General features: G+C 53.3%; 1 protein-coding gene and 8 non-coding genes across 9 annotated transcripts in view; 3 read left to right on the top strand and 6 right to left on the bottom strand.

Annotated features, from left to right (window-relative positions):
* Positions 1-26,920, top strand: part of LOC142821592 (uncharacterized) — a 361,188-nt gene that overhangs the window by 270,537 nt on the left and 63,731 nt on the right. The gene's annotated exons all lie outside the window — the stretch shown is intronic.
* Positions 2,280-2,361, bottom strand: TRNAS-UGA (transfer RNA serine (anticodon UGA)). Its single transcript has one exon. It is a non-coding gene; the product is annotated as a tRNA-Ser (tRNA).
* TRNAG-UCC (transfer RNA glycine (anticodon UCC)) lies at positions 5,229-5,300 on the bottom strand. The gene has a single exon. It is a non-coding gene; the product is annotated as a tRNA-Gly (tRNA).
* On the top strand, positions 7,051-7,124 carry TRNAT-UGU (transfer RNA threonine (anticodon UGU)). Its single transcript has one exon. It is a non-coding gene; the product is annotated as a tRNA-Thr (tRNA).
* TRNAE-UUC (transfer RNA glutamic acid (anticodon UUC)) lies at positions 13,669-13,740 on the bottom strand. Its single transcript has one exon. It is a non-coding gene; the product is annotated as a tRNA-Glu (tRNA).
* Positions 14,198-14,269, bottom strand: TRNAC-ACA (transfer RNA cysteine (anticodon ACA)). Its single transcript has one exon. It is a non-coding gene; the product is annotated as a tRNA-Cys (tRNA).
* On the top strand, positions 18,587-18,668 carry TRNAS-GCU (transfer RNA serine (anticodon GCU)). The gene has a single exon. It is a non-coding gene; the product is annotated as a tRNA-Ser (tRNA).
* Positions 20,884-20,957, bottom strand: TRNAI-AAU (transfer RNA isoleucine (anticodon AAU)). The gene has a single exon. It is a non-coding gene; the product is annotated as a tRNA-Ile (tRNA).
* Positions 25,033-25,106, bottom strand: TRNAT-UGU (transfer RNA threonine (anticodon UGU)). The gene has a single exon. It is a non-coding gene; the product is annotated as a tRNA-Thr (tRNA).

The following is a 26,920-nucleotide window of genomic DNA, read 5'->3' as shown; positions in this document are numbered from 1 at the left end:
GCTCTTACCTTCTCCACGGGGACGTCTGTCTTCTAGGTCAGCTAGTGGAGGGAAAGGAGAAGGCTCCAACGAGGCTTCTCCTCACACTCATTCTCTCTCTGGTCTCAAGGGCAGCTCTCCAAAAGGAGACTCCCTGCAGCAAAGCCATGGGGGGCTCTGAGACTCCTTGCAGCAAAGTCTCTGAGTTTTCCGCTGCCCTGCAGCCTGTCCCACCTGGCCATTGTCATGGACTCTCTGTGAGGTCATCACTTCCCAACCTCCTTTAGCCAATAAGCTGAGGGGCTGCAAAAGGCCCTTGTGATGTCACTGCCACACCCACCCCTGCCCTCCAGGGCTAATGTCCTGCCCCAGGCAGCCCCTTTGCATGGCTGAGCTGCTCCCAGGGGTGAAAGTGACACATTTCTTACAGGGACTGTTTTATTGGGCACCACCCCTTGGGCCAGGGGGGAGGTTCAAGGCAGGAAGTTGGGGGAGGGGTTGTGATAGGACAGTACCTGTAAGAAATTAAAGTGTGGATTGGAGTGTGGGAGGCTCAAGGCAGGGATTTGGGGAGCGTGTGAGAGTGGTGAGGGTATCAGGGCAGAGGTGAGGATGTGCAAGGGTACAGAAGTTAGGACACAGGATTAGTGATATGGGGGGAGGTGCTTGGGGCTGGGATTGAGTGTTGAGGGGATCAATGGGACTAGAATCCTGCTCTGAGCTCCCTGAGGCCCTTTAACACACAAGGGCTTTCTCTGCAGCGCACTGAGGCGCGGAACCCCTGAGCCAGTGACATGAAATATCCGTAGTGTGGACGCTCCACTGCTGCTATTTCAAACACACTCCTCCCCAGAGCCACTAAAAATCATTTCCTGGGGCTCCAAATCTACACTGAGCACGTCCCCATTAGATCGCTGGCAGAGGGGCCACTGACAATCAAGAGAACTGACGGGTTTTCTGATGGCGGCAAACCTCTTTCTCTGAGGAAGAAGCCATTTTTCTAAAGAAGCGTTTTCGGGGAAAGGCAAATGTGGACACGGAAGGGGGAGTTCTTTGCAAAGAAGAGGCCTTTGGGAAATAGCACAGGTGCCCTGGTGGCCACTCCAGCCACAGTAATCACAACTGAAATTCAAGACAGCGCCCATCAATGTGGACATTATCATTCCAAAAAGCAGCTCAGTTTTTCAATGCACATTTGCTGTGTAGACGTTCTCTTTCAAAATAAGCATTTCCAGAAGATCTCCTCCAGAGGCCGTATGTTTGCTCCACCCCCATTTTCACTGGCTTGCTTATCTGTGAGCACACAGCCCCCTCACACAGAGACTTGTGGGCCCTGGTGACCAGCCCTCTGTGTCTTTCCTTGTTCCCAGACTCATGGGGTGGCCTGTTCTGTGGGAGCAGATGCTAAAGTGACTCTCGTGCAATTTGAACCTACAACCTTTACTAGACTAGCCTGGTACCTACTGAGCACTGCAGCGTAGAAATCCAATAAGCTTTTCCTTCTGCCAAAGAACCCCACCTGCTAGATGAGCCCACATCTCCTCTCTGTGTCTGACGGGGAAGGGGTTACAAGTCCCTTAGCCTCCTGGCTGGCTCTGCCTGTGAAAAAAGGAAGATGCCCTGAAGAATGAGGATACCGATCCCACATGCAAAGTGAGCACTGCCCTGCAATTAGACGTTCATTATAGGCCACCCATCTCCCTCCAGAGTCCACAGCATCCCTGCAGCTGCCTCTGGCTCTCCTCTGAAAGGGCCACTAGCGACTCCCTTTGCTGTGGGCTGGTTCCTTCAGCCACTTAGCGTTTGGTGCTAATAGCATTAAGTTGTTGGGCTCAATCCCCTTGGTGAGTTGGTGTTTCTAAGTCTTAGTGGTCTGATCTTCAGTCTAATGCTCTCCCAAATGAGCTGCTTTGCCTGCAACAAGCAGGCCTCTCTGGAAGAGATGGAGGGGGAGGGCGCTAATCAGATTAAGATGATTTGTCAGTGCCAAGCTGTGGCTGAAAACCCTGACATGACGATCAACCACAAGAATAACTGGAGGTTAGCAAAGAGATCCCTGCTACATGTTCCAAAGACAGGGATTTTCAGACCTTCAGTCTAATGCTCGCCTAACCGAGCTACTTTGACGGCAGCCAGCAGACCTCAGTGGCCTGTGATTCTCTGTCTGGGATGTTTGGCAGCCAGGCTGCATGTCATCATACACTGCCCAGGAAGGCAAGACAAGCATGGAACAGGCATATTCTTCTCAGGGTTTGGGTACCATATTGCCCTAGAAAGGCTTGTGGCCAAAACACACGCCTCACTGTGAGCAGGATTTGAACCTGCACAGGGAAACCCTATTGGATTTCAAATCCAGCACCTTAACCACTCGGCCATCACAGCTCTAAGTAACTCTAGGCCAGGAAAACTGGTAAATAATCTCAGTGCCCAGGCCTGACGTCACCTGACCCACAGAATTCACACAGCAAACCATTTCAATGGTCATGCAGAGGAGTCCTGGGTACTCTGGTCTGAGGCTGCCTTAGAGGTGAGTTGAAGGCGAAACCTCACAAAGGAGATTCCAGGCAGCCAGGCCATGGGGGTCTCTGAAATTGCCCCTGTCCCACCTAGCTGTTGCCAAGGTTGCTCTGTGAGGTCACTGCCTCCCAGCCAATGAGCTGAGGTGCTGTAAAAGTTCCTTGTGATGTCACTGCTGCCTGGCAGGCTTATGACCTGCCCCTGGCCAGCCCCTTGGCATGTGTGAGCTGCTCTCCCTCTGCCCCGTCACTCAGGGCTGGTTCTGGGGCTCAAGCAGGGAACATCAGAGGCTGCTCAGGGGGCCACATTGCTAGGCCAGGGGCCCTCCTGTGGGGCTGTGAGTGTTGCTGTCCCTGCAGTACAGACAGGGCCATAGAGCCTCAGGAGGCTGCAGCGGTGGGAGACACTTCCCTGGTTTCGGGAGGGAGACGAGCTGTCAAGGCCCATGACTTGGAGCCAGCTGCCAAGTCAAAAGCTGATTTTCAGAGGGGTGTGATCAGCTCTTCCTGTGTATCTGGCTTCTTCAAAGGGGCTTCATTAGGAGCTAAAAGTTGAAGAAGGGCCATTTAGAAGGGTGAATTTCTTTCCCTGGAAGTCTTTGCTGTGTGCCACAGTGACCTAATGTACAAGGCACTGGCCTCCTAAATCAGGGATTGTGGGTTCTAGTCCCACCTGGGGTGATAGTTTCCTTTCATTAACAAGGATTTTGCATTTCTCTGAAATGGTTGGCAAGGATGCTCTGCAGTTACTGTCTCCTTCTCTGCAGAAGCTGTCCAGACCCCTCACTAGCTAATGCTGGAGTTAGGTGCAGATCTGGTTGCTGAAACCCCAGGTATTCAAAGTCAGAATGAAGGGGCACATTTTACTCTAGAAGGCCCAGGAGTGACAGCTAGAGGGAGGTGGCTATAGCAGAGCAGGGTCTGTCTGGAGACAAAGAGGAGTCTGAGGATGAGAAGGACCATGAGAGGTAGAGACTCCAGAGCAGTGGGGTGGGTAGGGGGCTAGTTATTTGGTCTGGAAAAAGGACAGAAAATCCACAGGCCCTGAGCATGGTGCGGGCAAGGTCCATGGGGCAGTTTGCCTGGTGGGGTTCGGGGCGTAGAGAAGCTGTGAAACTCTGTGAGTGGATAAGGTCCCTGGCTGAGCTGCACCCCTAACCTTGTGTGTGACTCAAACTGTCCCACGTCCCCTTTTGTGTGTCTGTTGCGCTTCCAGCTTCTTTCCTCAGGCACGTTCATCCGGCAAAGACCCCCCCAGAGATCTTGTATCTTCCTTTGTGCAGCTCAGCTGCAGACACAGCCAGGGCTGGAAGGAAATTGCTGCACTTTGGGAGTCAAAGGTGTTGTCTGGGACCACAGAGCAGTTTCCCCCAACAACTTGAGCGGGGCACCATGGGTTAGCTTGCTTCTTCTAAACACAAGAGCTTGGGTTCAACTCCCAGTGGTGCCTTGTTGCTTCCTTTGCTCACATTTCCCAGGTCCTTCTGGGACACAGAAGAGGCCTCCCCTGGCCACCCATGGAACTGCTGGGCTGTCCCAGGGCCTGAAAGGGGCTGTGGCTGCTGCTGACAGGGAAGAAGCTGGGAGGTAAGATGCTGATAGCAAGAGATTCCAGCTGCCTCTTTGCCCTGGGTCTCAGTGCACCATGCCAGCCAGCAGCCATCTTGACCATATGTCAAACCAGCTGGACTAGCCAGCCCACATCACAGTGAGTCGCTAGTGGCCCTGTCAGAGAAGAGCCATTGGCAGCTGCAGAGACAGCCCTTCAGCTGCCGGACATGCCTTTCTAAAAGGGCTATTTGTGAGCTGTGTTTGGTTGGCTGGCTAGTAAAGTTGGTTAGTGCATGAAGCTAGTAATACCAAGGTCTTGGGTTCAAGCCCTGTGCTGGCCACAGATATGTTTGTTTTGGTGACTGTTCTCTGCCTCCTTTAGCTGCCTGCTATGGACAGGGAAACAGAAATAGGCACAAGACTGTGAGCTTTTCAGGAAATAGGCCAGAAAACTGGTAAGAGGAAGCTCCAGCCTGCACAGACCCAGGGGCTAAAAGGGCCTTGGCCTGGCCTGCTTTCCCCAATAGCAGGGAAACTCTTCTCTTCCCTCTGTTGTGGGGCCACCTTTGGGCCTGCTGGCTCAGCTGTTTAGAGCTTGATGCTAATAATGCCCAGGTTACGGGTACAAGCCCCATGCAGACCCCACAACAGCCAAATTAGTTTTGTTTGAGCTGCTCCCCACGAAAAGCAGTGAGAGGGAGCCTTTGGCTGTGGGACCCACTTGTGCCTGTTGTTCAGGGTTAAATAAGTTCTCCCCCAGGAGGTCACCTGTTCCCTTCCCACCTTGCATTGGCTGGGAATCAAATCAAGCAAGGGGCAGCAAACGCCAGGCACTGTCATGGTCTGGGCCACAGATAAAGACCCTCTTGGAGCTGTGGTCCCAGGAGGAGTCTCTGCAGGCCCTGCAGTCCATGCGGAGGAATGCCGACATTTTTGGCCAAATGGCCAATGGTCTAGCAAAGAAAGGCCACCTCCCTCCTACCCCCGCATCCTACCAAGTCAGAGCCAAGGTCAAGGAATTGCCGCAGGGGTATGTGAGGGAGGAACTGCATTACTGTGCACGCTCTCGGAGAGGATGAAGAGCGGTGAGAGGCAGCCCGCAGCTGCAGAACCCATTTGTGCCTGTTTTTTCAGGGTTCAAATAAAAGCTCAGCAAGAAGCTTTGATGCTCCCTCTTTACATTGCATTAGCTGGGAATTGAACCCAGGTCAACTGCTTGGAAGGGAGCTATGCTCACCACTATACCACCAATGCCTGCCTGCAAAGTTTCTGGGAAAATCCTACATCTGCCATGAGGCTAGCCAGAGGCGAGAGGGTGCCTGTGTTGTTTGGGTAAAGCAGAACTTCTTGGTTATTAGGCAAAGACCAGAAGTGGATGCCTCGTTATGGGTCCCTGGGCTCTAGGGAAACTCTCAGCTCCTGCAGCCTCTGCCCCTTGCCCAGCACCCCATGGCTCAGCCCTACCGTTGGGGGCTGCCCTGCTCCAGTGTGTGATAGGAGTTGAGTGAGAGGATGGAGCGTCTGGGCCTCCCCCAAAGGTCCATCCATGAAGGGCAGAAATGCTGGGGATATGATGTGGGTCACTCCTTCAGAGGCGCACAGGCCCCCCACCCTGTGTTGGGAGCAAAGGGTCTAGAGAAGTATTGGGGGGAGTTCCTGGTCTTCCTGCTTCAGGATGACAATCTGCTCCTGCAGGCACCAGTGCTGCCAGGTGCTAAGTTCCCAACACTGGGCTGAAAAGTACAACCACTGACTGTCGGGTGTAACTCAGTGGTAGTGTTTGAGTGCCGATTGTAGAGGCCGATTGTTCAATCTCAAGTGCCCCCTTAAAAAGTTGATTATCCTAAGTGAAACATTTGCACCTCCAGGTGTGTCAGTCATGGATTTCTATTGTACAGGGATTCTTAAAATGTCAGCAAACCCCTCGTGTGTTCTTGTGCCAATGCATGTAAACCAGGCAGACGGGTCCCTCAACTGAAACCAGTTCAAACCTGCTGGGTGTCTGGTTTCTATTCCCATCAACTGAGCAAGGCTGAGATCTGAATGCCCATTGGCTGTTCTGTACAGAAGAACAAGAACCACGTCCAGCTGGAGAGGAATTGCCGTGATCAATCTTCTGGAACTTGATTCAGCCAGTCAAACTAAGACTCACTAAATCAAACCCAGAGGGCACCCACCAGCATCCTGCACTTCTGCTCTTTGCTCCCTTTGGCTTCCTGCTGTGGGGACAAGGCAAAGTTCAACTAAAGGAAGCCGACTCCAGGTACAGATGAATGGATGGTAGGAAAAGCAGACACATTGGTCAGGCACCGCTGGTTTCATGCACACTCAGCCTCACCTACAGCTGGGAGGCAGTTTGCAGTGAGCTGAAAAGAAACTGGCCGACAGAACCAAGGCTCAGGATATTTCTGGGTCCAGATGTGCAAACAGCTGGCAGTCAAGCTTGTTGTCCTTGTTAGGGGTGTGACCAAAACACAGGCCTCAGTGTGAGCAAGATTCAACCCTGCACAGGGAAAAGCTTTTGGATTTTTAAGCCAACTCGTTAACCACTTGGCCATCATTACTGTAAGAGACCATTCTCCTGTACTTATATGAGAACAAAAAAATTGTGACTTGCTCGCTGGCCAATTCGGATTGCTATAGGACAAAGGAATTCTCCCTTAATTCTGTGCCCTCAGGAAGGGACAGACCCAAGGAGGCCAGGCCCCCACCTGGGGTCTCCAACCCAAACTGTGAGACCCAAGGGCTTACAGTCCAGACGATTAGTGTTTGCTGCACTTTTCCCTTCCCCCAGCAATTCTAAATCTCAAGGCCAACTCTACAGTCCCAGTGGCTGGGGGAGATGTGCATGTTAGAGCCTCTGCCCACTGAGCTGTAGCTTTCTGTTCCCAGGGAGCCAGACACTGCCAGGGCTGGAGGGAAATGGGGATTGGCTGCACTTTGGGAGTCAAAGGTGTTGTCTGGGACCATAGAATAGAACAGTTTTAGGTACTGGACTGCAGAGGGCACCATGGCTTAGCTGGCTAAAGCACCTGTCTTGTAAACAGGCGGTCCTGGGTTCAACTCCCAGTGGTGCCTTGCTGTGGCCTTTGTTCACCTTTTCCTATGTCCTTCTGGGACACAGAAGAGGCCTCCCCTGGCCACCCATGGAACTGCTGGTTCAGGGTGGCTGGTTAGGGAGAAGGAAACCAGAAACCTGGAGCAGGTGCAGAGGTGACTGGCACTGGCCAGGCAGGGCTCTGACTCCCACTGTAAGTCCCTGGGTACCACACATGGGCCAGTGAGTCCTTCTCCATGGTCGTCCCAGTGCTCTGGGTGCGAGAGACGTGCCTGTAACTCCCTGCTGGGAGCGTGGGCCCTGCCCTGCCTGGTGAGGGAGGGGACAAACACAGGCTGGTTGATAGGGGCTCTGACACTCCAGCATCGGGGTCGTCCAGCCCGTCAGACGGATTTAAACCAGGCTGGTCGGAGCCTCCTGCACTCGCCAAGGGGGATTCTGCACTTGCTGCCTTGGGAGCCAGGGTCACATTGCAGAGCTCCTCCAGGGATGTCCCACGGCACCACCAGCCCCGCCCCAGCCACTCTCCCTGCCCTCAGAATGTGGCTGCGTTTTATCCTTCCCCTTCAGTGACAACTGCCCATTCCCCACCAGCCCCAGTCCCTGTGGGACCCGCTCCCTTCCCCAGGAGCAGTGAGTGCCAGTGCGGCTCCCTGCTGTGGCTGTGGCTGTGGGAGATGAGATGTCAAGGTGCTGAGTTTCACACTCTGGGGGCAGCTGGAGGTGCCTCCTGAGAGCTGGTTTTCAGAGGGGTGTGATCAGCCCTTCCTGTGTTTCTGGCTCCTTCCAACGGCTTGAATCTGGCACCTAAAAACTGAGGAATGTGCATTTGGAAGAGGGAATTTCTGTCTCTGTTCTCTTTAGTGTGCCCCAGCAGCTTAATGGACAAAGCAATGGTTTCTTAAACCAGGGATTGTGGATTCAAGTCCCACCTGGGTTGACAGTTGTGATGTTTCCTGGTAGGTGTAGAGTCTCTTTGGCTTCCTCTTTGCCATGTTACCTGTGAGATGTTTCAACACTGGGCAAGTGTCCCCTGGAACTGCCATTTCCCCCAGACAGGACCCCTCAGGAGCAGACAGTGACACTGGTGTTAGGCGCAGACAGGAGGAGAGTGTTTGCTAAAAGCTGAGGTGTGCACAGTGAGGTCACTTGCAGAGATGCAGGCGCTGGCGTCTCTGTATGTGCCTTGGCACCTGTTACCCATTGGTACCCGCCACGTCTCAACTCCCTGGCAGCAACCAGACAGAAGGCCAGTGCACATGGAGCCAGCGACCATAGCAAGGGAGGCAGCTGCAGCACAATTCCAGGCCTGGGGCCCATTGAACAATTGTTTGAAATATTTTGAAAACAAAAAAAATACGAAAAACTTTAGGCTCCATCGACACTGCAGGCTTCTTGACCAAGAACGGTTTTGGGCAAGAGTTCTTGTGCAAGAGCACATCCACACGGCTGTGTGCTTTAGCCCTAAAAGCAAGGCAGGATAGCTCAGTTATTTGAATGTTAGTTTGCTAAGCCCAGGGTTATGAATTCAATCCTTGAGATAACCATTTAGGTATCTGGGGCATATCTGTCAAGGATGGTTCTTGGAGCTTCCATTAGCGCAAGGACAGAACTACCTGACCTCTCAAGGCTCCTTCCAGCTCTATGAGATGGTTTATCTCCTTATAAAGAGAATTGTGGACACTCTCTTGTGCAAGAAAGCTCTAGCCATAGGGGTTTCTGGCGCAAGAAATCCCTCTTGCCTGTGCACACTGCCTTCTTGTGCAAGAGGGCTTATTCGTTATGGGGAGAGGAATAACTCTTGTGCAAGAAGCCATCTTTTCTAATGGTTTACTGTATATTTTCTTGTGCAAGAATGCACATGCAGGGTAAACACTCCGCTAGTTTTTGCATAAGAACGGCCATTCTTGTGCAAAAAGCTTGCAGTGTGAAAAACCTCACACCAACAAGTGCACCCCAGGAGGTCCCATTGACATATGAACTCACATTGCAGGTTTCTAAGTCCTGAATGGTGATTCCAAAATAGCTTATTTCGAACTAACACGTCTACACTGCAGGGAAACCTCAAAATAGTCCGAGGCAGGCTCCCCAGTGTGGACGAGCTGTCTCGATTTAGTCCCTGGGAAGAATAACTCAGAATGGCCCTGGGGAGGGGCTAGTTCAAACTAGCAGCAGTGGCGCAGCTACACAGGCCTTATTTTGAAATAGCTAATTTGGAACAGGTGTTATTCTTTGTAGAATGAGGTTTGCAGAAGTCGGAATAAGCCGCCGGTTACTTCAGAATTATTTCAAAATAACGGAATTGCTGTGTAGACTCTTGCATTGTTGTTGTGGAATAACGGCCATTGTTCCAAAAGAACTTTTGTGTGTGGACAGAACCTGCGCAGCCCAAGAAACGTGATTGGCAGCTCCTCCCCACAATCCTTTTGTCAATTGAAGTGCAGGGCTCTGAAGACATGGACCCAAGGTAACCAGCTTGGTTGCTTTCTGCTAAGGGCACGCTGGAGGGAAAAGAATGGCTCCTTCAAGCTAGAGTTGAACCAGTGACCTAAGGACCATTTACCAAAAAACATGCTATAGTCTGCTGCTCTGCCAGCTGAGCTATCAAAGTGTCCCTGAGCAACATTAGTTTGCCCAGGTTGTCCCTTTTGCAAGTCCCAGGGCACCTGCTCCCCCAAGTAGATGGCATTGCTGATGAGGGGCAGAGGAGCGCAGCGGCTGTCACAGGTACTTCACATGCAGACAGATCCCTTGAGTGAAACCTGAGCTAGACCCATCCATGTCTCAGCAAAAGGAAGAAAGTTGGGTTCTTCTCATGTGTCATCTTTGTTCCAGAGTCTCTAGGGGTGTGGCACCGAAATCTTTTGTGCTGGCCATAATGTTTTTCCTTTATTTAAAATGAAGTTTGATCAACTAACATGAGACAGTTCAAACGCTTAATCGTTTAATGATTTAAATGAAACTTTTCTCCCCAGCTGCAGCCCTAGCAAAATGGCTGGGGTGTGATTATGTCATTAGTGGCGAGTGTCCATTAGTAACCAAGAGTCCATGGAAAGGTTTGGGGAGGGCAGGGGCTCAGCAAAGGGGTGGGGTGTTGGGGAAGCGATTGGATAGATCCTGGCTTGCCCTGACATTTAAAAGGTGACCCTGGGGCCATGTGGCCCCCTGAGCAGCCGCTGATGTTCCCTTTGTGAGCCCCAGAACCAGCCCTGAGTGAGGGGGGCAGAAGGGGAGCAGCTCACACATGCCAAGGGGCTGGCTGGGAGCAAGACATGAGCCTGCAAGGCAGCAGTGACATCACAAGGAACTTTTACATGACCTCAGCTCATTGGCTGGGAGGCAGTGACCTCACAGAGGGACCATGGCAACAGCCAGGTGGGACAGGCTGCAGGGCTGGGGCATCTCAGAGACCCCCATGGCCTGGCTGCCTGGAATCTCCTTTGTGAGGTTTCCCCTTGAGGGCAGAAGGGATTGAGGGTCCCAGCTAGGAGTGTCTCTGTGGAGATTTCCCCTTTCCCAGGCTGCAGTGGGAGGGGCTGGGGCAGGCAGGGTTACAGGAGGGGCTGGCACTGAACTGAAGAGAGATCTGAGAGAAGCAAGAGGAAGGGATGCAAACATCCAATGAGGATGGGATTTGAACCCATGCCTGCAGAGCACAAGGGATTAACAGTCCATCCCCTTAACCACTGGGCCACCTCATCTGAATTGTGTGGGTTTGTTTCAACCTACCCCAAGCCAGCACTACCAGGAACCTTTGTGCCACTTGCTGGCTGGCCGGGGACACCCAGGGCTGGAAGGTTTTGGCTTTTCACAATGTTCCCTGGGCTGTTGTACAAAGCTCAGTGCTGGTAGGAAACCCAAACAACCCCTGGCTACATCTACCCTGCAGACTTCTTGCTCAAGAACTGTTTTGTGCAAGAGTTCTTGTGCAAAACATCTTGTGCAAGAGCACGTCCACACTGCCATGTGCTTTTGGGCAAGAATGTCCGAGGCAGTGTTCACGCTCTCTTGTGCAAGAAAGCTCTGATGGCCATTTTAGCCATAGGGGTGTCTTGCACAAAAAAACTGTTGCCCGTTCATACTACCTTCTTGTGCAAGAGCTCTTGCACAAGAGGGTTTATTCCTCATGGGGAGAGGAATAACTATTGCCCAAGAAGCCCTCTTTTCCTACATTTTGCCGTAAATTTAGTTGCTTAAGTACGCGCGTGCAGTGTAGATGCTTCTCAAATTTTTGCGCAAGAACGGCCATTCTTGAGCAAGAAGCCTGCAGTGTAGATGTAGCCCCTGGGTGCCCAGAGACGGGCTGTCTAGTCACAGTCTGGCTCGGCGCGCTCTCTGCAATGGGAAGATGTCCACGGAGCAGGCAGATGGCAGCAGCACACGGCTCTGGTGGGCCCAGCATCCAGAGGAGCGTTTCTGATATGAGTGTTTACTGACAGTGTCCGTCTCTCGTCTGATTTCTCAGTGAGCTTCCCTCACATCCCCCTGCCGCAATTCCTTGACCTTGGCTCTGACTTGGTCTAGGATGCGGGGGTAGGAGGGAGGTGGCCTTTCTTTGTAAGACCATTGGCCATTTGGCATAAATGTCCATATTCCTCCGCATGGACTGCAGGGCCTGCAGAGACTCCTCCTTGGAACACAGCTCCAAAAGGGTCTTTATCTGTGGCCCAGACAATGACAGTGCCTGGCGTTTGCTGTCCCTTGCTTGATTTGATTCCCAGCCAATTGAAGGTGGAAAGGGAACAGGCGACCTCCTGGGGGAGATCTTATTTAACCCTGAACAACAGGCACAAGTGGATCCCACCCCCAAGGGCTCCCTCTCTCCGCTTTTCATGGGGAGCAGCTCAAACACCCTGTAGTGTGTACTCTCAGATTGCCCCTGTCCCACCTGGCTGTTGTCTTGGACCCTCTGTGAGGTCACTGCCTCCTAACCAATGAGCTGAGGTGCTGCACACGGTGCTTATGATGTCACTGCTGCCTTGCAGGGCTCATGTCCTGCTCCTGGCCAACCCTTTGGCCTGTTTGAGCTGCTCCCCCTGTATCACCCCCACTCGCTCAGGGTACGTCTACACTACAGAAGTAAACAGGGTCTCAACCACTGCTTCCAATACAGCCAGCTGAAAGGGGAGAGCCGTCCTAGCTGTGGGCACACTCCTTCAGTTGTTTAGCCCTGCAAGATACTCAACTATTGATTTGTAAATACAGCTCATGCTGGGCTGGGAAAGGAATCCGGGCTGTGGCTATGTAAATCCAGTTCAGCCAGTGCTATAGGCCTGATGGAGGATCTGTTGTGAGAATGGAATGTGGAGTATTGTAACTAATTTGGCTGCTGTGGGGTCACAAACCATTTTATCTCTAACTGTAGGAATTGTAAGATATGACACCAGTGCTTGCAGGAGAGACACTATCATTGAAAAAAGTCTGGGATGGATGAGCCTTCCCCTTCCAGACTGAAGTGGAGTGGACTTTGGGTGTGGGGGGAACGAGCGTGAACCAGCAGCCCACATGTCCTCCAGCCATGAGCTATGAGACGGGTTCATTCTGTCTCTCCCTCCCCCACTACCCATGCTAAGGATAGACCTAAAACAGACTCCTTAAGGAATCTCTTTGTTATTTTGAAATATTATTCCAGTGGGGGCTGGAATCTTTTGTCCAGCCTAGGTGGGGGGCCAAGAGCTGAAATCACAAAGGAAACTGACAAAGAGCAGAAATCACTGGGTTTAGCCCAGAGCCAGACCGATCCTGATCGTAGAAGCAGCAGCTGGCAGGAGCAAGCAGCCAGCAGGGTGAACGATAGGGGCAAGAGCAGGTAGTTGGTGGGTGGCCAGTAGGAACAGTGGCAGGTGGCCAGCAGGGTAGCTGGTGGGAGTAGCTGGCAGCAAGCCAGTAGGAGCAGTGGTTGGTACTTGGGGTGGGGCAGGGGGCTGTTCTGAAAGGCTGCAGGCGCCGTTAGACCCTTTTCTCCTTCCCTGTCTCACCCCAGCGCTGAGCAACACTCAGTGTCGGTCTGAGCATCCGTCCTGCTCTGGGACGTGTCTCTGTGGCAGGAACCTGCCCAGGCGGCTCTCGCAGTGAGGCCCCTCCCTGGCAGCACCGAGCAGTGAGAGCTGAGTGAAGGGGGAGGCAGGACCAGGGGGGGAAGGCTCCATGACTGTGTGAGAGGGAGGCTCTGCCCTGGCCAGTGGGGAATCGTTGCCTCTCCGAGGGGCCCAGGCCTGGTGGGTCATTTCCCCAGGTTACTGAGTGGGGGCTGGAGCCAGTTCTGGGTTGTCTCCTTTAACAACCAAACTGAACCAATGGATCTTGTGCCGACCTGACACTGCGCTGGGCTAGTGCTGTGTGTGCCACAGAGCTTCCTGCAGGGCTGCCCACATGGGAGAGGGGAGGGGCAGTTTGAGTCACCAGCTCTGCCCTTCTGAAGGGCTTGTGAAAATGGCAGGTGCTGTCTTGGCAATGAGGGAGAGGTGGGAAAGGGGCCCTGAGTGAACCTCTTGGGTCACAGCTGCTGTAACAATGAGGTAAGATGAATGACTTGGCAGATGTCAGGTGAAAAGTGAGGCTGGTTTCCCTGACTGGGAATTGAACCCAGGCCTCAGCAGTGAAAGTGCTGAATCCTAACCACTAAACCATCAGAGACATTTAAACAAGACTCTTTCCTTACCTACACTAGCCTTTCACAGGCCACTTTCTGTCCCCTTTGGTATGTGGGTTCATTCTCCATTGCCCAGAGGGGACAAGAACAGAAACCAAACAGAACATCAGAACAGCCAGACTGGGCCATGCCAGTTGCCCAACTAGCCCAGGATCCTGTCTCACAACAGCAGCCAATTTCATTGTCCTGAGGGAATCCTCAGGACAGACATTTGTTAAGTGATCCCTCCCGTCACCCATTCTCAGCTTCTAGAATACACCAGCTCAGGACACCTGCCCTGTCCATCCTGGTTAAATGCCATTCATTGTGGCCCCCAGGGCTTCCAAAGTTGAGTAGCTCTGCATTAAGGATTCTTATTAATGTCAAGAACCTCAAGCAATGTAAAGCCAGATTGTGATGGACCTGGAAAGGAAAATGTTTTCACTAGAAGGAAACTTTCTAAGGAGGCAGTTGGGTTTGAACCAAGGACCACTTGATCTGTAGTCAAACACTCTACCACTGAGCTACACCCCCACAGAAAATGGAATTTGCAGCTAATGTTGGGAACTGGACGAGGAACAAGAGACAAGAGGCTTTTGTGTAACTCACATCCCAAGTGCCACCCTTGGGCTTGGTCTCCACACTGAGCAGGTGGGTGGCAGGGGTCTGATGCTGTCACAGCTGCAAGGCAAGTCACCCACCTGGCGCCTGAGCTCCATGTGGGCAGCAGCCAGACCGTATGAGTGGAACAGAGGGTCGTGGGGGGCGGGGATTTGTATATTTTAGGAAGGGTCCTGAGTCCTGGCTCCCAGCCATGCACCTTGGCAGAAAGGCCAGCGGCCCCTGCACAAAGCGCATTGTAGGAATAAGAGTTGGGGCGGCAGGAAAGGGGCCGGCCCCTCAGCACCAGCGAGCAGGTGGGAGAAGATGGGAGTGAATCCTGCTACCTCTCATGGGCAAAGGCAGCACTTTTCCAATGCAGCTAATTCTGCCCCACCTGCAACCTGCCTCCAGTGCTCCTGCCACTGTCTGGCCCAGGAGGGCTGGTGTCCAGCAGCTCTCTGCCCCAACGTGGCTGGCTTTTGGGGAGAGCAAGTAGGAAGTGGGGGCCGGGGCGGGGAGCCGGGGGGGGGGGCTATTGGAGCCACTTAGCCCCCTGGCTGGCTCTGCTGGTAAAAGAAAAATTGGAAATTTCTACCCCCCTTGGAGAATCCCACTACTTCTCACATGCAAAGCGAGCGCTCTACCACTTGAGCTAAATCCCCTGCTGCATTTACAGAGGCCTTCTTGGAGGCTCTTCCCTTCTCCACAGAGACGTCGGCCTTCTAGGTCAGTTAGTCGTGGGAAAGGAGAAGGCTCCAAAAAGGCCTCAAGGGCAGATCTCAAGGAGACTCCCTGCAGCAAAGCCATGGGGGGGGGAGGGGCTCTGAGATGGCCCCTGCCCTGCAGCCTGTCCCACCTGGCCATTGTCATGGACTCTCTGTGAGGTCAGCACCTCCCAACCTCCATTAGCCAATAAGCTGAGGGGCTGCAAAAGGCCCTTGTGATGTCACTGCCACACCCACCCCTGCCCTCCAGGGCTAATGTCCTGCCCCAGGCAGCCCCTTTGCATGGCTGAGCTGCTCCCAGGGGGTGAAAGTGACACATTTCTTACAGGGACTGTTCTATTGGGCACCACCCCTTGGGCTGGGCAGGAGCGAGGGGGAGGCTCAAGGCAGGAAGTTGGGGGAGGGGTTGTGATAGGACAGTACCTGTAAGAAATTAAAATGTGGAGTGTGGGAGGCTCAAGGCAGGGATTTGGGGAGTGTGTGAGAGTGGGGGGGGGCTCAGGGCAGGGGTGAGGATGTGGGAGGGTAGAGAAGTCAGGGCACAGGATCTGGGATATGGGGGAGGCTTGGGGCTGGGACTGTGTGTGTGTGTCGAGGGGATCCCTCTGCTCTGTGCTCCCTGAGGCCCTTTAACACACATGGACTGACCTGGGTGCAGGCCAATGAGGGGGGTTTCAGTGAAGCTACATGTAAATGGATCCCTCTAGCAATCCCTGCCAGCCACATGCACAGGGGGAGGGACTTTAGCCAAGGAAGCAGAAGCAGCCAATCTGAGGGAGGTTTAGAAGCAAAGATGGGCTGCTGCCAGGATGGATGAGGGGATGTCACAGGGCACGAGCATGACAAGGGGAACAGAGAGGGCCCTGCTGCAGAGAGACATGCCAAAGCCTGGGATTGAGCCAGGGACCTTTAAATGTTTCATCTAAGGCTCCACACACTGAGCTACCAACAAACCCGTCTGGCTCATTATTAACTGTCCAGGATGTTTGGCAGCCGTGTCACAGCCTGAGTGTTGCTCAGCACTAGTAGGAGACAGGGAGGGACAAAATGGTCCTTTCAGAACAACCCCCAGCCCTAACCCCAAGGACCAGCCCTTCCCTCCACCCTTACTGGGGTCTGCTGGGAATTGCCTGGATGCCGGCCCACCCCAGTGTCAGCCTAAGGATTGACTGGTCTGTAAAAGTGACTCTGGTAGGACTTAAACCCACAACCTTTGAATGTCTTGCTGGATTCACATTAACCACTACAGCTTAGAAGTCCAACATGCTTTCCATTGCACCCCAGAGCCTCATGGGCTGGGGAGTTGGATATCTCCACTCTCTGCTTTGCCACTGGAGGGTCTGTCTCTTTTGGGAGAGGAGGTAGGAAGAGGGAGGGGGCCAATGAAATTAAAGGAGAGAGCTGTAATTGGAGAATGGGGGCATCCATCCCACTGCCTCTCGCATGCGAATCAAGCGCTCTACCACTTGAGCTAATTCCCCTGCCTGCGAAAGGCTTTGCTGCCTCACCCACCTTGTTCCAGAGCCCACAACATCCCAGCGAGTGCTACTTGTGAGACTCACACCTGTGGGTCGGCTAGCTCGGAGGTTTAGGGGACGTGGTGCTCATATCACACTGACGCGTCTTAAGAGCAAGCCCCTTATTTCAAGCTATAACAGGCTCGCTATTCCGACGTCCCTGCATGCGGATTTATTTCGAAGTGCTGTGTAGCCAGCCCCAAATTACAAAATAAGCTATTTCAAAATACAGGCAGTCCCCGAGTTACGCGGATCCAACTTATGTCGGATCCGCAGTTACGAACGGGGCCCTTCCTCTCCCTGGTCTCCAGGGAGAGGAAGCAAAGCGGCGGAACACGCGGCCAGCTGACAGCCCAGCAGATGCAGAGCAGAGCAAAGCAGATGCGTCTGGGCTGTCAGCTGGCCGCGTGTTCCGCAGCTTTGCTCTGCTCTGCTCCCCCTCCCTCCGGTCTGCAGACCGGGGGACGGGGAGCAAAGCAGAGCAAAGCCACGGAGCCCAAGGGCAGCAGGATAGCCACAGCGCGTCTGGGCTGTCCCGCTGCCCCCATGCTCCGCGGCTTTGCTCTGGACGCCTGTGGTACAGCAGCTGGGGCGCTGCCGGTTGGTCCCGTAGCGCCGCTCTGGGCCACTGGACCAACCCAGCAGCACCCCAGCTGCTCTGCCCCAGGTGTCCCCAAGTCAGCAGCTGCTGAAAATGACCAGTGGCTGACTACAGGAAGCCCCTGCCCCGGGCTTCCTGGAATCAGCCACTGATCAGTTTCAGCAGCAGCTGACTTGGGGATGCCTGGGGTTCTTAAGTTGAATCTGTATGTAAGTCAGAACTGGTGTCCAGATTCAGCCACTGTTGAAACTGATCAGCAGCAGCTGAATCTGGACGCCAGTTCCGACTTACATACAGATTCAACTTAAGAACAAACCTACAGTCCCTATCTTGTACGTAACCCAGGGACTGCCTGTAGGCGCATTGATTATTTTGAACTATGGGATGCACCCCTAGTGAGTTAGAGCTGAACTCTGCCCCCAGCTCCCTGCTCCACCCACCCAGCTACCTACTGACTCCCTCGCTGCCATGGGGCTGTTTGCACTGGCCTCTTCTCTCTGTAGCCAGGCTTCAGCCAGGACTGAGACTCAGGCAGGAGAATGTGACCCGGCTCCCTGCACCTGGGCCCTGCATTTCTCATCCCTTCAGAGACACTTGCCAGTGGAGGAATAAATCACAGTCACGTGAGTGTAGATTATGAAACTTTGTAGCTGTTGTTGCCTTGGAAACTCCCCACAGACCTTCCCCTGGGGTCCCGGGCAGCCCACTCACACTGCACAGCTTTCTTCGAGGTGAGGGTGCTGTGTAGACGTGCCCGTCCTGTTGAGGGCCAGCCTGCTGGGGGGAGGCTCTGGCCACTTCATTTCCTTGTCTCTCTCAGGCTGTGTCTACACTGCAGGGCTACGTCTACACTGCAGGCTTTTTGTGCAAGAGCAACTGCTCTTGTGTAAAATCTTGCAGAGCGTCTACACTGAAGGCACATTTTTGCACAAGTAAATTTATAGTGCAGCATCAGACAACAGGGCTTCTTGCACAGAAGTTATTGCTCTCCCCACGAGTAATAAGCCCTCTTGTGCAAGAACTCGTCCACAAGGTGGCAGTGTGGACGGGCAACAGGGGTTTCTTGCTCAAGAAAGCCAAATATCTAAAATGCCCGTCAGAGCTTTCCTGCGCAGGAGATCATCCACACTGCCATGGCTGCTTTTACAGAAAAGCACTTCTCTTGTGCAACAGCACATGGCAGTGTGGACACACTGTTGGGCAAGACCTTTTGCACAAAACAGGGTAGATGTAGCCAGGGGGTGTTTGGGTTTGTTACGAGCACTGAGCTTTGTACAACAGCCCAGGGAACATTGTGAAAAGCCAAAACCTTCCAGCCCTGGGTGTCCTTGGCCAGTCAGCAAGTGGCAGAAAGGTTCCCTGAAGTGCTGACTTCAGGTGATTTGAAGCAAATTGTAACAGCTCAGATGAGGTGGCCGAGTGGTTAAGGTGATGGACTGCTAATCCATTGTGCTCTGCATGCATGGGTTCAAATCCCATCCTCATCGGGTGTTTGCAGCCCATCCTCTTGCCTCTCTCAGAGGTTCAGTGCCAGGCTCTCCTGCAACCCTGCCTGCCCCACAGGGGAAATCTCCACAGAGACACTCCCAGCTGGAACCCTCAATCCCTTCTGCCCTCAAGGGGAAACCTCACAAAGGAGATTCCAGGCAGCCAGGCCATGGGGGGGTCTCTGAGATGTCCCACCTGGCTGTTGCCATGGTCCCTCTATGAGGTCACTGCCTCCCAGCCAATGAGCTGAGGTCCTGCAAAAGTTTCTTGTGATGTCACTGCTGCCTTGCAGGCTCATGTCCTGCCCCTGGCCAGCCCCTTGGCATGTGTGAGCTGCTCCCCCTCTGCCCCATCACTCAGGGCTGGTTCTGGGACTCAAGCAGGGAACATCAGAGGCTGCTCAGGGGGCCACGATGCTAGGCCAGGGGCCCTCCTGTGGGGCTGTGAGTGTTGCTGTCCCTGCTGTACAGACACGGCCATAGAGCCTCAGGAGGCTGTAGCCGTGGGAGACACTTCCCTGGTTTCGGGAGGGAGACGAGATGTCAAGGCCCATGACTCGGAGCCAGCTACAGATACCCATGGAAAGCTGATTTTCAGAGGGGTGTGATCAGCCCTTCCTGTGTATCTGGCTCCTTCAAAGGGGCTTAATCAGGAGCTAAAGTTGAAGAAGGGACAGTTAGAATGTGAATTTCTGTCTCTGGCACTGTCCCACCTGACAAAGAATTTACATTCCTCTGCTTTCTGAGACAGTTGACAAGGATGCTCCATAGTGGCTGTATCTCTTTCACTCTCTCTGCAGAAGCTGTTCAGACCCCTCACTAGCCAATGCTGGTGTCAGGTGCAGCTCTGAGTGCTAAAATCCCAGGTGTGCAAAGTCAGAATGAAGGGGATGCATTTTGCTCTAGGAGTGACAGCCGGAGGGAGGTGGCTGCAGCAGAGCAGGGTCTTTCTGGAGAAAAAGCGGAGCCTGAGGATGAGAAGGCCCATGAGAGGCAGAGACTCCAGAGCGGGGGGGGGGGGGGCTAGTTATTTGGTTTGGCAAACTGGCATGGCCCAGTCTGGCTGCTTTGATATTCTATTTGGCTGTTCTTGTCCCCTCTGGGCAAGGGAGAATGGACCCCGCCCCCATCCTGAAGTGGACATTAAATGGCCTGTGAAAGGCTAGTGTAGGTGAGCAAGGAGCCATGCTTTATGTGTCTCTGATGGTCTTCACTTTCACTGCTGTGGCCTGGGTTCAATTCCCAATCAGGGAAGCCCACAGCAACTTTTACCAAACAACTCCATAGTCAACTTTCATGGCCTTAGTCAACTTTCTTGCCACATGTTACAGCAGCTGTGACCCAAGAGGTTAACTCAGGCTCCTTTCCCACCTCTCCCTCACTGCTAAAAAAAGGGTCTAATGGTGCCAGCAGCCTTTCAGAACATCCCCCAGCCCTTCCCTCCCCCTTGGCTGGGCACTGTCTGGGCTCAGGCCTCCCCAGTGCCAGCCTAAGGGCTCTGGAGAGGACAGGGCAGCTCCAGGGGCAGAGTCCATTTTTCTGCAGTAGCTCAAACCCAGCCCCTTGGTTCCAACTAACTTTACTCCTCATTTTTTGCCCTCTGTGTCTCCCCCTCTCCCCCCACTGGTAATACAATCAGGACTTTTCCCTGTTGAAAGAACAAACTCTCTGGTTTTTATGTGGGGAATGTAGAACTGGGGAGGGGCTGGGGAAAGACCCTGGGAGGGGGAGGAGGCTGGGAGGAAGGGCTAAGGCTGGCACCTTCCTCTGGTGGTCCCACTGCCTCGTGTCAGGGGCCTCAGCAGCGCTGGGGGGTGGCTCCAGGGGGGAAGCTGGTTCAGAGGAACTTGAGCTGCTGGGCCACTGAAGCAGGCCCCCAGCAGCAGCCTCTGTGCAGGGCTCACACGCTCCAGGCCTCTCCAGGCCTCCCACTCATATTGAGTCTCCCCGTGTGGCTTGGGCTCCAGAGCCTGCCCCCCAGATGGTGCCTTGAGGTAGCCACTGCAGCAGCAGGAATTTGGGCATCAGTTCCCCTGCTTTTGTGGACAGGAAGCCAGGCCAAGGCCCTTTTAGCCACTGGGGCTGTGCAGGCTGGAGCCTCCCCCTACCAGATCTCTGCCCTGCTTCCTGCAATGCTCACATTTTTGCTTTTTTCTGCTTCCCTGTCCATAGCAGGCAGCTAAAGGAAGGGAAGTCACCAAACTGAACACACCTGTGGCCAGCATGGGACTTGAACCCATGACCTTGGCGTTATTAGCACCACACTCTAACCAACTGAGCTAGCCGGCCTACGAAAGTGCAGTCCACCAGTGGCCCTTTCAAGAAAGGCGCTTCAGGCAGCAGCAGGGACGTCTCTGCAGCTGCCAATGGCTCTTCTCTGACAGGGCCACTGGCGACTCACTGTGACGTGGGCTGGCTAGTCCAGCTGGTTTGAGGGTTGGTCAAGGTGGCTGGTGGCTGACAGACCCAGGGCAAAGAGGCAGCCAGAATCTCTTGCTGCCAGCACCTTGCCTTCCAGCTTCTTCCCTGCCAGCTGCAGCCGCAGCCCCTTTCGGCCACTGGGTCAGCCCGGAAAGGGAGGCAGGAAAGGGGCCTCAGATTCCAGGGTTCTGAGTCCTGAGCGCTGCCCATGACACCAATCACCCCTCAATCAACTGGGCCAAACTGGTGCCCAGTTCATGCCCACTGGGACCTGCTTTACTTGGTTTCTTTCCACCCAGAGCCCCCTTCTTCTCCTGGGCTGTGAGGAGCATCACTGGGATACTCTCATATCCCAGCACAGGGCCATGTCTCCAGTGACAGGAGACGGGGCTGGGCTTCTGACCTGCTCCACCGACACCTCCCGTCAGTCAGCTCCATCACTCAGGGCATGCCAGGGAGCTGAGTGATTGTGCCCTTGAGTGGCATTCTCAGCCAGCCAATCAGCTTTGTGAGGAGGTTCATGGAGGCGGGGCAATGAGCTCTCTTGTTAGGCCAGCAAGGAAGCAGCCAAGGCCCCACCCCCAGGGGGCCGGCTGGAGACCATGTGGAGGGAGCCGCTGCCTCTCCCCTGTGTAGCAGGCACTTTCCCAGGGGGGCAACTCTGCTCCCTGGGGCCTGTCTCCATTGCTTCTGTCACCGCCAGGCAATGGGAGAGCGAGGGGACTCCCCACGGGGCGCACGGTGAGAGACAGGGGGCTGGGGGCTCAGGGAGGGGCAGTCCCAGGAGGCAGAGGGCACCTGTGACTCTCGGCTGGCAGCTGACACTCTGCTCCTTGCTTCCCTCCCGCTACTTCACCTCTCAGGGCTTCTTTCTCCTTCCCTGTCCATAGCAGCCGCAGCCCCTTTCAGCCAGTGGGTCAGCCTGTGAAGAGAGGCAGGAATGGGGCCAAATAGCGAGTCAGGCTGAGGGGGCAGGCAAAGCTCATCTTGCCTTGCAGGACCACTGGCACCAGCATCTCTCTTGTGCGCTGCGGAGGAGAAAAATGCCTTGAGAGAGACAAGAAAGACCAATTTAGAAGAGTTTTTAGACGGGGGCACCTGTTAGTGCCAGGGGGCAAGAGTCAGAGCCTGGCATCTCCTGGGGACCACAAGGGTAAGCAGCAAGCTCCAGGCAGGTTAAGTTTTAGGGCCCAGCCCATCTCAGCCAGGTAGACCATAGCATCAGACTGAGCTCCAGACACCCAGCACTCTCTCTGAGGAGCCTGTAGATAAGGAACCCAAAGCTCATAAAGCAGGAGGGTTTTGCAGCAACCAACCCAGTCCCACTGAGATTTCAACTCAGATCACAGGACTCAAGGTCCTGAGTGCTGCCCCTTACAACATGTGAACTAGCAGTGACTCAATTAGGCTGAACTGGAGCCTCAGCTCATGCCCACTGGGACCAGCTTTGCTTCTTTTCCTTCTACCCAGAGCCCCCTTCTTCTCCAGGGCTGCAAGGAGCATCTCTGGGATACCATGAGACATGCACAGGACTCTGCCTCCCCATAACCAGCCCCACCCCACCCAACCAGCTTTGGCAGAACAAAGGAGGGGGGCCTAGCTAGACTGCTTCCTTCTTACACACCTCAAAATGTCCAGTCCTAAAGAGGCCAAGACTGTGTGGCCTAAAAGATAAGGTGTCTGACTTTGGGTCAGAAGACTGAGGGGTTGCGTCCCTTTGCAGTTGTGTTGACTGTGCTTGTGGCTTCTCGTATCTCATGCTTGGAAAGGTTCTGTAACAATATGGATCCATGGGAAGGCCTCTAGCTATTTGGCAGATCTAAACTAAAGCCTTCTGCAGCCAGACTGAAGAGTGACAGCTATTAACTATAGAGCCTGGGCTCACATTCCATCTAAATGGCATTTCAATAGGGTCACACTAGTCTGTGAGAAGGGGCTTGGATCCTAATGACACCCACTGTCACCAAGTAAGAAACAGACCTCAAGGTGGGTGGAGAAAACTTAGTGAACAGCATTTGTCTGGGAAAAGACTGCTTAGCAATAGTTGTGTTTGTGCAATTGGCATTCTTTGATTATCATCCTCACTTTCCTATTGTTTGTCTGTGTGATCACTGCCTGGATTGTAACTGTTTCTGTCTGGTGTATCATTAATTTTGCTGGAGGAAAATCAACAAAGGCGGTGGGATATGATTGGTTAGGTAAATCATAATAGTATGTTAGCTTTGGTTAGTAAAATTAAACTAAAATAATTGGTTAAGCAGGACTCAATTTTCACTCTATAAACTGGGGTCCAAGAAGGAGACCAGGGAGAAGAAGGAAAAGGGGAAACGAGAAGAGGAAGAAGGAGGAAAAGGGAAAGGAAGGAAGAAGACCAAGAAGGAGGAGAGAAGACCTGGAAGCAGAACTCACCTCTAAGCCAGCCTCAGACCAGAGCAGCCAGGACCCTCTTTATGACCGTTGAAATGGTTTGTTGTGTGAATTCTGTGTCAGGTGACATCAGACCTGGGCACTGAGGTTATTTACCATTTTCCTTGAGCTGCTAGGACTCAGAGCTGTGGTGGCTGAATGATTAAGCTGTTGGACTAGAAATCCAATAAGTCAAATAACAAATCAAATCCTGCTCACAGGGAGGCCTATGTTTTGGTCAGACCCCTTCCTAGGGCAACAAGGTACCCAAACTCTGAGACCCCTAAGAAGAACGTGCCTGTCCCAGCAGAAGGGACACCTGGGCTATGTCTATGCTTCTTGCATGAGTAATATGCAAATGAGGCTAAGTGTGGAATATTGCTGAGCCTCATTTGCATAGCTAATGAGCCACCATTTTTTTCTGAAGAGGCTCTTGCACCAGAAGGAGCGTCTACACTGCCCCTTCTTGCGCAAGAAAAACCCTCTTGTGCAATGCCATTACACCTATTACTTTTCACTAAACACCATTATCAGACTGCCCAGTGCACATTCCGACCTTCCTTTGTGCACACACCATACCTGGGGCTCTAATTACTGGCCACCTGCCTTTCACACAGATCATTGATCCTTGTGACTTTCAGGTACATTCACATGGCAGCTGTTTAAACATAATGTGCTTCTATTGCATGACCAGCACCAGAGTCTCCGGCTGTGTCTACACTGTGAGTTTTCTCAGCAAAAGATGTGCTAATGAGCAGGGCTTGCCAAGCAGCGGGGAGCTCTGCTCGCCAGCCACGCGGTTTTGCATGGTTCTGTGCTCTGCGCACGCGCACATCGTTCTGCGCATGTGCAGATCGCTCTGCTCCAGCTCTTCCGGGATGTAATTACTTACATCCATGGGCGAGTAGATTACATTATTTGCAGAGCCCTGCTAATGAGGGTCCCAATTACATGAGTCATGATCTCATTTGCATATTTTCTGACAAACTGGTTTTGTGCTGGGGTTATGCAAAAACAAGCAGCATGGAAGTTTTCTTTTTGTGCAAACCCCCCTTTTTCTGCAAGATCAGGATACCTCTTTTTGGGAGCATAAGAATCTTGTGAAAAAAGGGAGTTTTGTGCAAAAAAATGTTCACACAGCTTGTTTTTGCACAGCAATCCCATTGGCAGAAAATATGCAAATGAGATCATGACTCATGCAATTGAGTCCCTCAGTAACATATTTTTTACAGAGAAAACTTCTAGTGTTGATGTAGCCTCTGTGAGTTACCCGCAGTGAGGCTGTTATTGCTGGCATCTAACTAATTGCACCATTAGTCTTCACTCTGGTGGAATTCGCTACTGCAATCCATCTTCCAGAGCTTGATTTAGCAAGTCTAGCTAAGCCTCACTAAATAAAACCCCTACGTCACCTCCTGCTCTTTGCTATTATCCTACTCCCACTGTGAGGGCACCACCAAGCTCAACTGAAGGTAAAACCAACTCCAGACACATATTGAAGAATGGTGGGAAGAAAGGACTCATTGACCTTACAACAAGGCACCACTGGGAGTTGAACCCAGGATCTCCTACTTACAAGGCAGGCACTTTACCCAACTAAGCCACGGTGCCTTCCTTGGAAGCAGCTCTAAAACTGTTCTACTTTATGGTCCCAGACACCCCCTTCCCATTCCAAAGTGCAGCCGTTCCCCATTCCCCTCCAGCTCTTGCCATGACTCAAGGCCTGCGCAGCCCAAGGCATTTGATTGGCAGCTGGTGCCCAAAACCTTTGTGTCATTTGTAGCACCAGGCCCCAAAGGGACAGACCGAAGGCAGCCGCCTGGTCCTAAGGCCGGGCTTGCAGCCAGTGGGAGGGAGAAGAATCTCTCCTTTCAGCTGGAGTTGAATCAGCAGCCTAAGGACACTTGCCGATCCCCGGCTACAGGCCTCTGCTCTGCCAGCTGAGCTATGGACGGTACCTGGGGCAGGCTGCTTGTCACATTACCGAATTGGAGGGAAGCAGCCAGATCCCTGCTGCACCCCTAGGTGGGGGTGTTGGCCCCAGAAATTGGTATAAAATGGAGCCATGTGGAGTATTGAATGGGAGCTTGTTGTTTGCTGATCCTGTGTATGCTATTTATGTGAGTGTATAATGTCTGTGTGAGTAGATAGGAATCTGTAATCTGTGTGGAAGCTGAATATTTCTCTGAATGTGGTTAAGCATTGCTATGGACAGGCTGAGTAGTGAAGCCCTGTGGAACAATGGCACTTGATGGCCCAAGGACACACCTAAAGCAGGAGGGCGGAGACCCAAGAGATGCCAGCAGAGAGAGGCTGAGGATCAGGTGACCAGCTGAGACCAGAAGAGGCCAGGAAGGGGGTATAAAGAGGCCATGTGGTCGATGCCATTTTGTTCTCAGCTCAGCACTTCATCCCAGAGGCAGCAGTGCAGGAATCGAAGAGCCTGGAAGACCTGTGAACCCATCCTGATGATAGGATGTGCAACAAGAACTTTTAAACCAGTAGCTGTAACATCTCTGCTAGAGCCTGCATCGAGGACTGGGAGATTCGGTGCATGTAACGTACTATTCTTTAACAACCTTACTCTCATGCTTTTCTTTCTTGTGTTAATAAACCTTTAGTTGTTAGATGCTAAAGGATTGACCCAGCGTGATTTGTGGGTAAGATCCAGAGAGTAAATTGACCAGGGATCTGTGGCTGGTTTCTTGGAACCGGGCAGAACTTATTCAGGGTAGGTGGGATTGGGTGCTAGGACCCCCCACCTGTGTATAGGCCCGGGGCCATCTGGGGCATGGATATTGCTGGGGTGTCGGAGGGGTTTTGCTGGTGAGGCTTCAGGCAGGCAGCTGAAGCGCTCTGTGGGACTGGTTTGTGGCCTGTGTGGAGAGGTCACCCGTCTGGGGGCTGTAAGGAGCCACGGATTTGAGCAATTCGCCCTGAGCGGACGCCCTCAGTTGTGCCCAGACACGGCCCAGTCTGTCACACTGCTTTGCCTAGGTTGGCCCTTCCCTGAGTGCCAGGGGAGGGGCAGGAGAACCCAGTAGCACAGGGGTGTCACAGGCGCTTCACCCGCAGAAGGACCCTTGAGTGATCCAGACAGAAACGCCGCGTCTCGCTCCCTGCAGCTCCCCTTGCTGCCCTGGCAGGCGCTGCCCCTTCTCCCACCGGCCTGGGCCTGGCCTCCCTCCCCCGCCCGGCACCACAGAAAGCCCCTTGGCGTGAGCCTGGGCAAGCCAGAGGCCTCAGGCCTCAGGCCTCTGAGGGGGTTGTGCCTTGGCCTCCTCTGCCCTCCCCTCGGAGAGGCAACGATTCCGCACTGGCCAGGGCAAAGCCTCCCTCTCACACAGTCATGGAGCCTTCTCCCCCTGTTTTTAACTCTCCCCCCAACTCAGCTCTCACTGCTCGGTGCTGCCAGGGAGGGGCCT

The sequence above is a fragment of the Pelodiscus sinensis genome, chromosome 31 (assembly GCF_049634645.1).
Source record: "Pelodiscus sinensis isolate JC-2024 chromosome 31, ASM4963464v1, whole genome shotgun sequence".
Classification (NCBI taxonomy): Eukaryota; Metazoa; Chordata; order Testudines; family Trionychidae; genus Pelodiscus; species Pelodiscus sinensis.
This window is presented reverse-complemented; position numbering and strand designations above follow the sequence as displayed.